Source organism: Wyeomyia smithii, chromosome 2 (assembly GCF_029784165.1).
Source record: "Wyeomyia smithii strain HCP4-BCI-WySm-NY-G18 chromosome 2, ASM2978416v1, whole genome shotgun sequence".
Lineage (NCBI taxonomy): Eukaryota > Metazoa > Arthropoda > Insecta > Diptera > Culicidae > Wyeomyia > Wyeomyia smithii.
Window position 1 is genome coordinate 40,015,453 of NC_073695.1, and position 9,215 is coordinate 40,024,667.

General features: G+C 37.3%; 1 protein-coding gene across 1 annotated transcript in view; it reads right to left on the bottom strand.

Annotated features, from left to right (window-relative positions):
* The window catches only part of LOC129721454 (titin), a 383,256-nt gene extending 378,434 nt beyond the window's left edge, over nucleotides 1-4,822 (bottom strand). Inside the window, exon 1 of the mRNA XM_055674011.1 lies at nucleotides 4,241-4,822. The gene's annotated coding sequence lies outside the window, so the exon portion shown is untranslated. The remainder of the gene's footprint in view (nucleotides 1-4,240) is intronic.
* Between the last annotated feature and the right edge of the window lie 4,393 nt (nucleotides 4,823-9,215).

Sequence of the window (9,215 nt, forward strand, 5' to 3'; positions counted from 1 at the left end):
CCTGTCACTATGCGATTAACAAAAAACCTTCCTTTTTTGCCGTTGCACAAAAGAGTAACTCGAATGAAAACCTGGCCAAAATTATTTTCACTGCTATTTAGTCATACATGTTCTGGGTAATGAGTGTGAAGCGGAAATAAATTTGATTTCATATAATCATTATGAGCGGAAGCTTTGTTTAAAGCATGAGGCAGGGACCCATCAGGTATTTTAATTTTCTATTTCGCATGTACGCGTAAGCACTCAAGGGGTTATATACCTTTTTAGTTTTCAAAAAATCAAATTTTTTTTTATTACATTATCTTGAACTACAACATCTTGGGAACATTTTTACAAATTTTCATAAAGATCTGAGTAATGGGGAGAAAGTTAGAGCAACACGCTTCGCTACGGCCGTATAAGCTTAATTTTAATTTTTAAACGCGATTATTTCGGAATAGTGTTTCTCGAAAAATGACTTTTCCGTGATCCTGATTGCGGGAGAACTACTGAACCGATTTCCTTTTCCTATTTTTTTGTTGTTGATAAACTGTACTTTCAGAAAAATACCACTTTGAGGCAATGAAAATGGTGCTATGCACTTAAAAATAAATTAAAACTTCCCTCATTATTCTCAACCAAAAGGTATTTAACCCCCTTAACGTCGAAATTTGTCAAACACAACATTTTTCAAGCGGGTCGCAAATGTTAATCCGGACGTTTCTGGATGAAATATTAACAAGAATGTGTTTGTGATGATATGAATTTTCAATCCACCGAAGATTATATGATCGGATTCCGCGAAATTTTCTAACTTTTTCAATATTGAAAACGCTCAAAAACACATAAAAATCACTAATTCCGAAGAGTTCTTTGGAGAAGTTATAATTTTTAATTAGGGAATTCAATTCAACCGGTTCATTAGAATTGAACATAAAGAAATTATTTGCTGCCAAATAGGTTAACGGGGGTATTTTGGCCAGCTTTGGGAAGTGTTCGCACAGTTCATTAGAAACAAACACAATTTTTCAACCTAAATACCTACTCTATTATTCCATTGTTAAAAGCTATTTTATTTTAATATACAACGTTCAACATTGCAATATATTGAAAAATATCCTAGAAATATCAAAATTTCTACGAAGTACTAAAAACATATTTTGGTCCACCAAATTTTTACTTTGGCCCACCTTTATATCTAGAGACGAGTATGGAAATAGTTCGGGCTAATTAAATTTAAGATCATCATCGGTATTTTTAGAGCAAAAATAGTGGGTTTGAGGCGAACATCCTTCTGCTGTGAATTTTTGTAAATTTTAGGCATCTAAAAATGAAATGATTTGGCTTATAGCGGTTTGACAGGCATTCTCTTCCAATTTCATATCGTTAAATGTGATAAATTAAGAAGTGATTACCTGTAAAATGTCACAAGCTGCTTCTTTGTTCACGTGCAACGGCCGAACGGTAATCAAAGAGATGTCAAAACTTAGCATGGCCAAAATATGTTTGCTTCAGAAAGAGGCAAACATATTTCGGCCATGCGTTTAATCACTTTTTCAACTTTTTCCAACATGTTAGAGTATACAAACTGTTTCTATGACAATTCATCGAAAATTACAACCAATCATTTTCAATTTTCACTTCCAATGATCGCAGCACTCTTTCAGATACACTAGATTTTCGTCCTAGTTACGGAATAAAATTTGACGACAAATCCAACCAAATGATCTTCACTTCAAAGCGAAAAAGAAAAACCAACAGTCCACTCAACCAAAATGAACCCCACCGAAACACTTTTTCACTGACACTGACCGATGCCTTGACAATCTTCGTTAACTGATAAACTGATTTTGTTGTCTTGCTTTCATCGCATGAAATATAATGAGGTGTTTTGACAGTTCACTTCCATGCAAAAAGCAGGAAGGGAGAACTCTGAAAGGATTGTTAAAAAAATAACGTTTATGGATGCTTTTTTTCACTTACACTCAAGAGTGTCAACAAATATCAACCCTGTCTACAATATTGTAGCATAGTGTTTAATGAAAAAAAAAAAAAAACAATTACAGACGGTGTTATAAACAGATACGGAAACAGTGTCACTAGAATTTTTGATGTACTTTTAATGAGCGCTTTATTTTATGTAGAACAAAGTTTTAGTCTACAATATTCCTATCGAGCTATAGATCCGAATGTCCCCCTTAAGTTCGGTTTTTGGACCATTGTGCACTTTAATAGGTTTCGTTCAGTTCCAAAAAGGTGAACAATATATAGTCAAATATATCTGCTTTATAATATTTGTATCGCAGAAGCTTTTTCGAGATTTAATACACAGTAATAAACTCTGAATATTACACGTCACGTAAAATATTTTCTCAATAAAATTTCGCTGCTTCTGACGTAAACCACGGTTCCGTTTGAAATTTATGAGCAATATTATTTGATTTTACGTGGAATATAATGGAATTTCCTATCATAAGCGATGGAGGCTGTTCTTTATATGCACGCAAAAGTTCAAGCTTTAACAATGCAATGTGTCCTTTCAATTCGCACAGAATTTGCTCTGACTTCGCACAACCAATGCGTGATATGCATAACGCAAAAGTTGTACAAGGAATACATTGACAGAGATCAAAATCAGAATATGTATCATATACACAAAAATCGTAATGTCTCGGTAAACTTCGGCTTCGGGCGAACGATCAGTTTCGAGGCGCTCAAAGAACCGTTCTTTACTTTCGCGAGCCGGTGCGTATCAACGGCTCGTGCATCCCTAAAAATCGTCAGCAACCGCAACAGCCAATGGCGAGCCTTGTTTTCGCGGAAGTTATTGACGCTGATGCCAGTAACGCAGAACCGAATGCATGTGAATGAAACCAGAGTCATTATTAAATGCAAAATGTTTTGAACTAATCTCGTGTTTTTGTTTATTGTTAATGATTGAATGATGTTTTCAAATGACCTGATTCATGAAAGTGAATCGATCAGACAATTATTTCTTCAATGGAGTCAGTACCCAACTTATCAGTATTGATTGCTGGTTGCACTGTTTTAACGATGCCAACCTTCTGAACATCGGCTGATGCTTTATAAGTGTAGTGGTTTGGAGCTGCGCAATATATTCAAAATACGCTAGAGCATCAAATGCGTTATGCCCAACGCACATGCGTTGTACTGGTACCAATTTTATTAAGTAAATGCGCTAATTTCGCTCATAAATGATCTGGTTACGCACACTCCAACTTTTGCGTGTGCGATTCGACATAAAATTTTTTTAATGTGTATTATCTTATCATATTCATATGTTATAGTTTATTTGAATGGAATTACACCTAATCTCATGACACGTTTTCGGATGCATATTTGAAACTTTTGTAATCAAACTAACTTTTGTAATCAAACTGATCTAATCAGGCATTTTAGAGGGTAACAAATGAAACATATAATTCATTAAAAATGACAGTAAAAATCACTGTTTTTTTTTCTTCATTAGAGAGTGTTTCAGCTTTTGGCTGGTTTGTTTCCACTATTTTTTAGTTTTCTCATGATAAATTTATGCATAAAAATGTTCGTTTGCTTGTTTTTGGAACTAGTTAACCAAAATTACCCATAAATACGTAGTCTTAACTTAAGACAAAAAAAAATTATATTGTTTCGCAGGCTAGTGAAGAAACAATTTTGTTATCAATAAAACCTTATTTTGTTATCATCATAACCTTGTTTATTATTTCATTATATTCTTTTTGTTTCTTATTCTCCTCCTTTTTGTATCTTGAAATATCAATGATTCGTTTTAAAATAAATTGTTTTTACCTGAATTAAGTTGCCCGTTTCATTATGCTTGCATAATGTAAGTTTTTGTGCGTGGCCGTTTTAAATTTTTTTTTTTTGCTTGCTATATATCCGGTTACGGTACACCGCAAAATTTTACTCATAAATACTCTTAGTGTCACCCAGTCAGCTGAGCTCATTTTTATGTGACGTTAATTGAGGACGATTCCGCAGTTCGAATGAAATAAACTGTATTTCACAACTTATGACGTGCGAGAAACCAATTGTTTTCCAACTATCAAAAAATGTTTTTATTCAACAACTGGTGTTAAAAAATTATGTTAACGCGTTTAACTGCGATATTGGTGATGACAAACAGGGTAGAGTCACGAATTATGAAGGGCTCAACTTTATTTCAATTATTAAACAACATCAGTTTTATTATGATGGCGGTTTACCAATTGTGTGAAGTCAGGAATAAAAAAGTGCCTACCTTACAACTTTTTTATTTATTCAGCATTTGATTCGGTTAATCCACTTAGGCTGGTGCTCAAGACACTATTCAACATATTTTAATGTTTCTCTCTTGTAAGCTTGACACTTCAGACATCCAAACGCACTACCAGTTCACCACAGTGCATGTACTTTTAAATTCATTAAAAACATGACACAAATATTTCAAACCCGTGCTCACGGCTGCCGTACACTGAAATATTATTCGATACATTCACCAGCCGGCCCCCAAACTAAACGACCAGTCACTTCTTGACCTCCAGCTAACTGCACTCGTTTCCGATCGTATCGATCCTAGAAGAAAGAATCCAAATCACTTGATTTCAGCCTGCGTTCGGATGGCGTCGATCGAACGGTATGGATCACATTTCACCGCGTCAGCACCCACCAAAAGCACAAATCGGATCCGCCATTCCCCGCTACCGGTGGCGCGCGTTGCTGCGTTGACTCGACTTGGCAGCACAAATTTTTAGCTCCCGTTAACGTCCGAGGTCACTACACGTCTGAGCCCAGGCGCACCTTTCGAAGCCCTGCCAAGCCTTAGCAGAAAACTGGAATGGAACGTAAAAAATAATAAACTGCCGTCGCACCGCAGCACCGCAACGCAACTGAGGTAAGACCGAGCGTTGCTGCGAGAGCAGATTAGCAGTCAAACCACTTTGCCTGCCTTTAAACATCAACAACTTGCACATCACAGACCGCAGATTTCTCCGGCAGCCAGTTAGACCAGTTTTCCAACGACTACGACGACGACCCGAGTCGAGGCGAACCGTTCAGACCCGCGAGCGACCCACCGTAAGACTCTCCGCGCAGACTCCCAACAGCTAGAGGAATTTTGCCAGCGTGGTTTGCGACCGATTGCGATTGTGGTCCCACAGGCCGGGAACCGTTCGTCGTTCGTGGCTGCAATTTGTGCAGGACACGTGTCGAATTATTGATTGTTTGGCGACGCGATCACCCATGCGGGAAAGTTGAGACAGGTCCCGGTGAGGTCTCTCTTACTGGGTCAGTTTTGCATGACGGGAAATGTCCGTGTTTGCGTCGAGAAACCGAACGAGCAGAAGCTGAACACGGCTAAGCATACATGCTGATGCAGATTGCTACACTCGGGCTGAAGTACACAGCGGTAGAGTATATAATTATGTTTTGTTGTGCGGAACGATTGCGACAAAGTTCCAGGCTTTTTATGGCGCAAGAAAATTAGTTTTGTACTTTGAGCTACAGCAAACATGTCGCTCAAAGTCTCAGAGTTTGTGCCAACTCCCATGGTTCGGTTCAAAGCTAGAACGTTATCGTGTGAGACATTTTAGAGCAAGAAATCTAAAAGGGTTGTGTACCGATTCAAAATTCCGTGGTTGTACTTTATTATTCCTCTCATGCTCTATTTATCTAAATATAATTATTTGAAATATAAAATTTTAAAATTATTATTTATTTAAAATTATTAAAATTATTAAAATTATGAAAATTATTTAAAAACGTTATTTCTTGGTCTTGAGAAGTATTGTTTGTTTGAGATCATTTTATTATTTGACACTTTTTTATTTTTGATAGCGTTTTTGCCATTTTAAAATCATGTTTGTTAAATCTTTTCTAACCATCAGAAACGTTACTTCGCTTTCCTGTGCTTAAATTGAAATAATTTTCTCTCTCGCCTTTTCTAGCTTTTTTGCCATTTTGATCTCAAATTATGAACCACTCTCTTTTCTTTTAGTCCCTATTTTGAATTTACAAGCAATTTTCGTAACTTCAAGGTGAGGTAAAGATAGTTTATTTTTCAAGTCTTTAAAAAATTTTACGTTATTCCAAGCTGCATTTTGAATTAGAATCGATTTATGGAGGCCAATTTGCCCTACAAAAGCTGCTTCTAGGTTAATTTGAGATAATTTCATATCTTCACTCTTCCTGGCTTCTTCTTCAGCATTATGCACTCTATGTGGCATTCAGAAGCATTTTTTCCCATTTGGAGCTTAATTTAAATTCATTTTCCAAAAATTTTTGGATCTTTTGAAAATTTTGTTTTGCAAGATCATGTCCTTTTCTGGCGTTTACTGCCGTAATCTCGCAGACTGACGTAAGCGCCAAACTGGCCGATTTGTGTTTTTTGTGATTAAACGATAGAAGACACCATATCGGACTTAAAGACACCGAAATTTGATCAAACGTGTATAAAATAGCGTCATTAATTTACGAAAACGAAATGACGTAACCGCCATTTCTACTCAACGTGACGTAAATCCAACCCAAAAAGCAAAGCAAAGCCTTGGTGCTACATTCCGTATCGGAATTCGACCTTCTGTTTAACTATACACAGACTTCGCAGCCGACTGTTAAGTGTACAGGACAATTGCGGGGCTAGCGCTACGATCCTACTGACACTAACAGTCTCTCCCAAGCCGGGACTCGAAAATACGACGACTGGCTTGTTAGGCCAGCATCGTACCTCGAGACCAGCTGGGACTATGTTGTTAAATTAGCAAATGGAATCAAATTTGGCATGTAAAAGTTTTTGAGAGCAGAAAATATTTCTATGATGATACGACACCTCTCTATTCTCTACAAGAGAAGGGTTCCGTACAAATGAAACACATATTGGTAACAATTTTTCCAGAAAACAGCCTAAAATGATCGAAATGATGCCCAGGAGCCAAGAATTGCCCCCTAAGACTATTTTGAATTCTAAGATGGCAACTTCTGGTTTCTGAATAACAGATCAAAATGGCCAAATACCACCCAATATGACAATTTCCGGAACCAGAATGATACCAAGAGGCCAGATATTGTCTTTTTGAAATCCAAGGTAACGACTTCTCCTCTCTGGAGAAAATCCCAAAATTATCGAATAACACTCAATATGGATATTTCCGTAATCGTGATGATTCACAGAAGCCTACAATCGACCCTAGAAAAGACCGTGTTAATCTCCTACCACGGATTCAGCTTAGCGGTGATGAAATCGAGGTAGTTGACAAGTGAGTGTACCTAGGTTAACTGGTGATTACCGAGAATGACATCAGCAGAGAAAGTCGTCGAGGTTCTATGGCAGGAAATCGTACCCTTTTTGTTAACTCTAAAGGACGTTCTGCTCAAATAAAATTCGCCGCAGCACGAAGTTTACCATCTATAAAACATTGATCTACTGTAGCCCTCTAAGGTCACGAAGCTTGGTCCATGTTCGTGGACAACTGAAGCGCACTTGTGATTTTCGTACGGAAGAAGTGCGGATGGAAAATGGCAGAGGCCACGAACGCTACTATATATTTGAATATATCCATTTCCGAGAACGTAATCGTCTCCATTTCCGAGAACGTAATCGTAATCGAATCGCGACTGTTTGACTGGTTATGAAAAAAGAATCTTAGTGAATTGTCACCTACTACGATGCTACGTACGTCAATCGGTTGTAGAAACAGGGAAAATAAAATCGTTGTTTCTATAACAAAATGACGTTGGTAACATAACTTCAGTTAATAAAGCTTTTCCACACTAACACTTATTATACAAACATTTTTGGAAAAAGCTTCGTACTGAAAATTTTACTCGCTGTCGCATACGTCACCAGTTGTGCTCAATTTGGGTTGCTCGATTTTTTGATACCCAGTTAGACCTATGCTAACGTTTAAAAATATATTTTCGATATTTTCATAGTTTTTGTAATTGCAAGTTGAATTGCAGATAATTTTTTTTTCAGGCCTTTAAAATTTTCTTTCGTGATTCATTCTCTTTTATAGCCATTTGTGCCCTTAAAAAACGTTTTCGATATTCAATGATGGTTCATTCCATATTCAAAAGCGTTTATTTAAAGCGGGGTTACGTAATGTCCACGGTCCATAAAAAATCTGTCCCCGTGGTATGTGGATGGCCCCTAGAAGCGATCCTTCCATGCAACACAAATTTAACAGGTACAGATTTTTGGAAGAAAAAGTACAGATGAAAAAGATTTTTAGCTTTCCAGTACAGATGAAAATGTGGCAACGCTGACTGCAACACATGAACTTAAATCGGAATCATTTTTTATTTTTTCTATCTGGCTTTTAGTGATGTTTAAACGTTGCAGTAACTTCTACCTGGAAGTTATATGCCTGAATTTGAAAATCTAGTAATTCAACCATTGAGAAAGTGGTCAGGGTTTGAGCGTTTATTTATCAATCATGCTAAACACGAACGTGGTCGAGGCTGAACTAAATATTCCGCGATAGCTGCCTCCGCTGCCGAACAAAACAAACTCGTCGAGGCGTCGAAGTCAGCTAGAGGAAAATCGCGACCCATCTAACCATAACAATTAATTTAAAAACATGACATAAAAATTACTAAACCTATCTAACGCGACAATATCGTTCACAACCGAAAAAACGAACGAATTTAAACTAATTTACGTAAACGATATTCAGCACATGGGGTGAGCAGTTGTCATGGTGGGCATACGCTCTAACGGGAGTATCCAAAACAGGGTAATTTTAACTTATACACTCTCTCGCAGCAGTACCCAAAATTAGGAAAATTATCCACCCGGTGCTAAAATTGCAACCGCTTGATTACAACTGGAAATTGGCTCGACCCACAGTCAGAAAAGCAGCATACAAAACGGACGGACCACCCGGCACCGTAGTACTGCACTGGTTGCTGAAAATGTCCGGACATGTCAGAAACATTGTCCGGATCTGTTTCGTCGCGTTTGTTCTCAACCATTTGGTCACTGCTAATAGCTGTGGATGTGATCGTTATTGTCTTTGCTTGCTTGCTTATTTGTTCATCTCTATTGTGAAAAATACCAAAGCATTTTGATCATAATTGAAACAAGGAATGAAAATATTCTAAGTAAGAGAACAGATTGATCCTCCACATGCAATATAGTTTGTGCCAATTATGCATGCTGTTGCTGAGTAATAAGAGTTTGAATGTCATTTTTCGAAGTGAAACCTGATTTTTCTCCGCGGGGATAGGGTTAAACACAT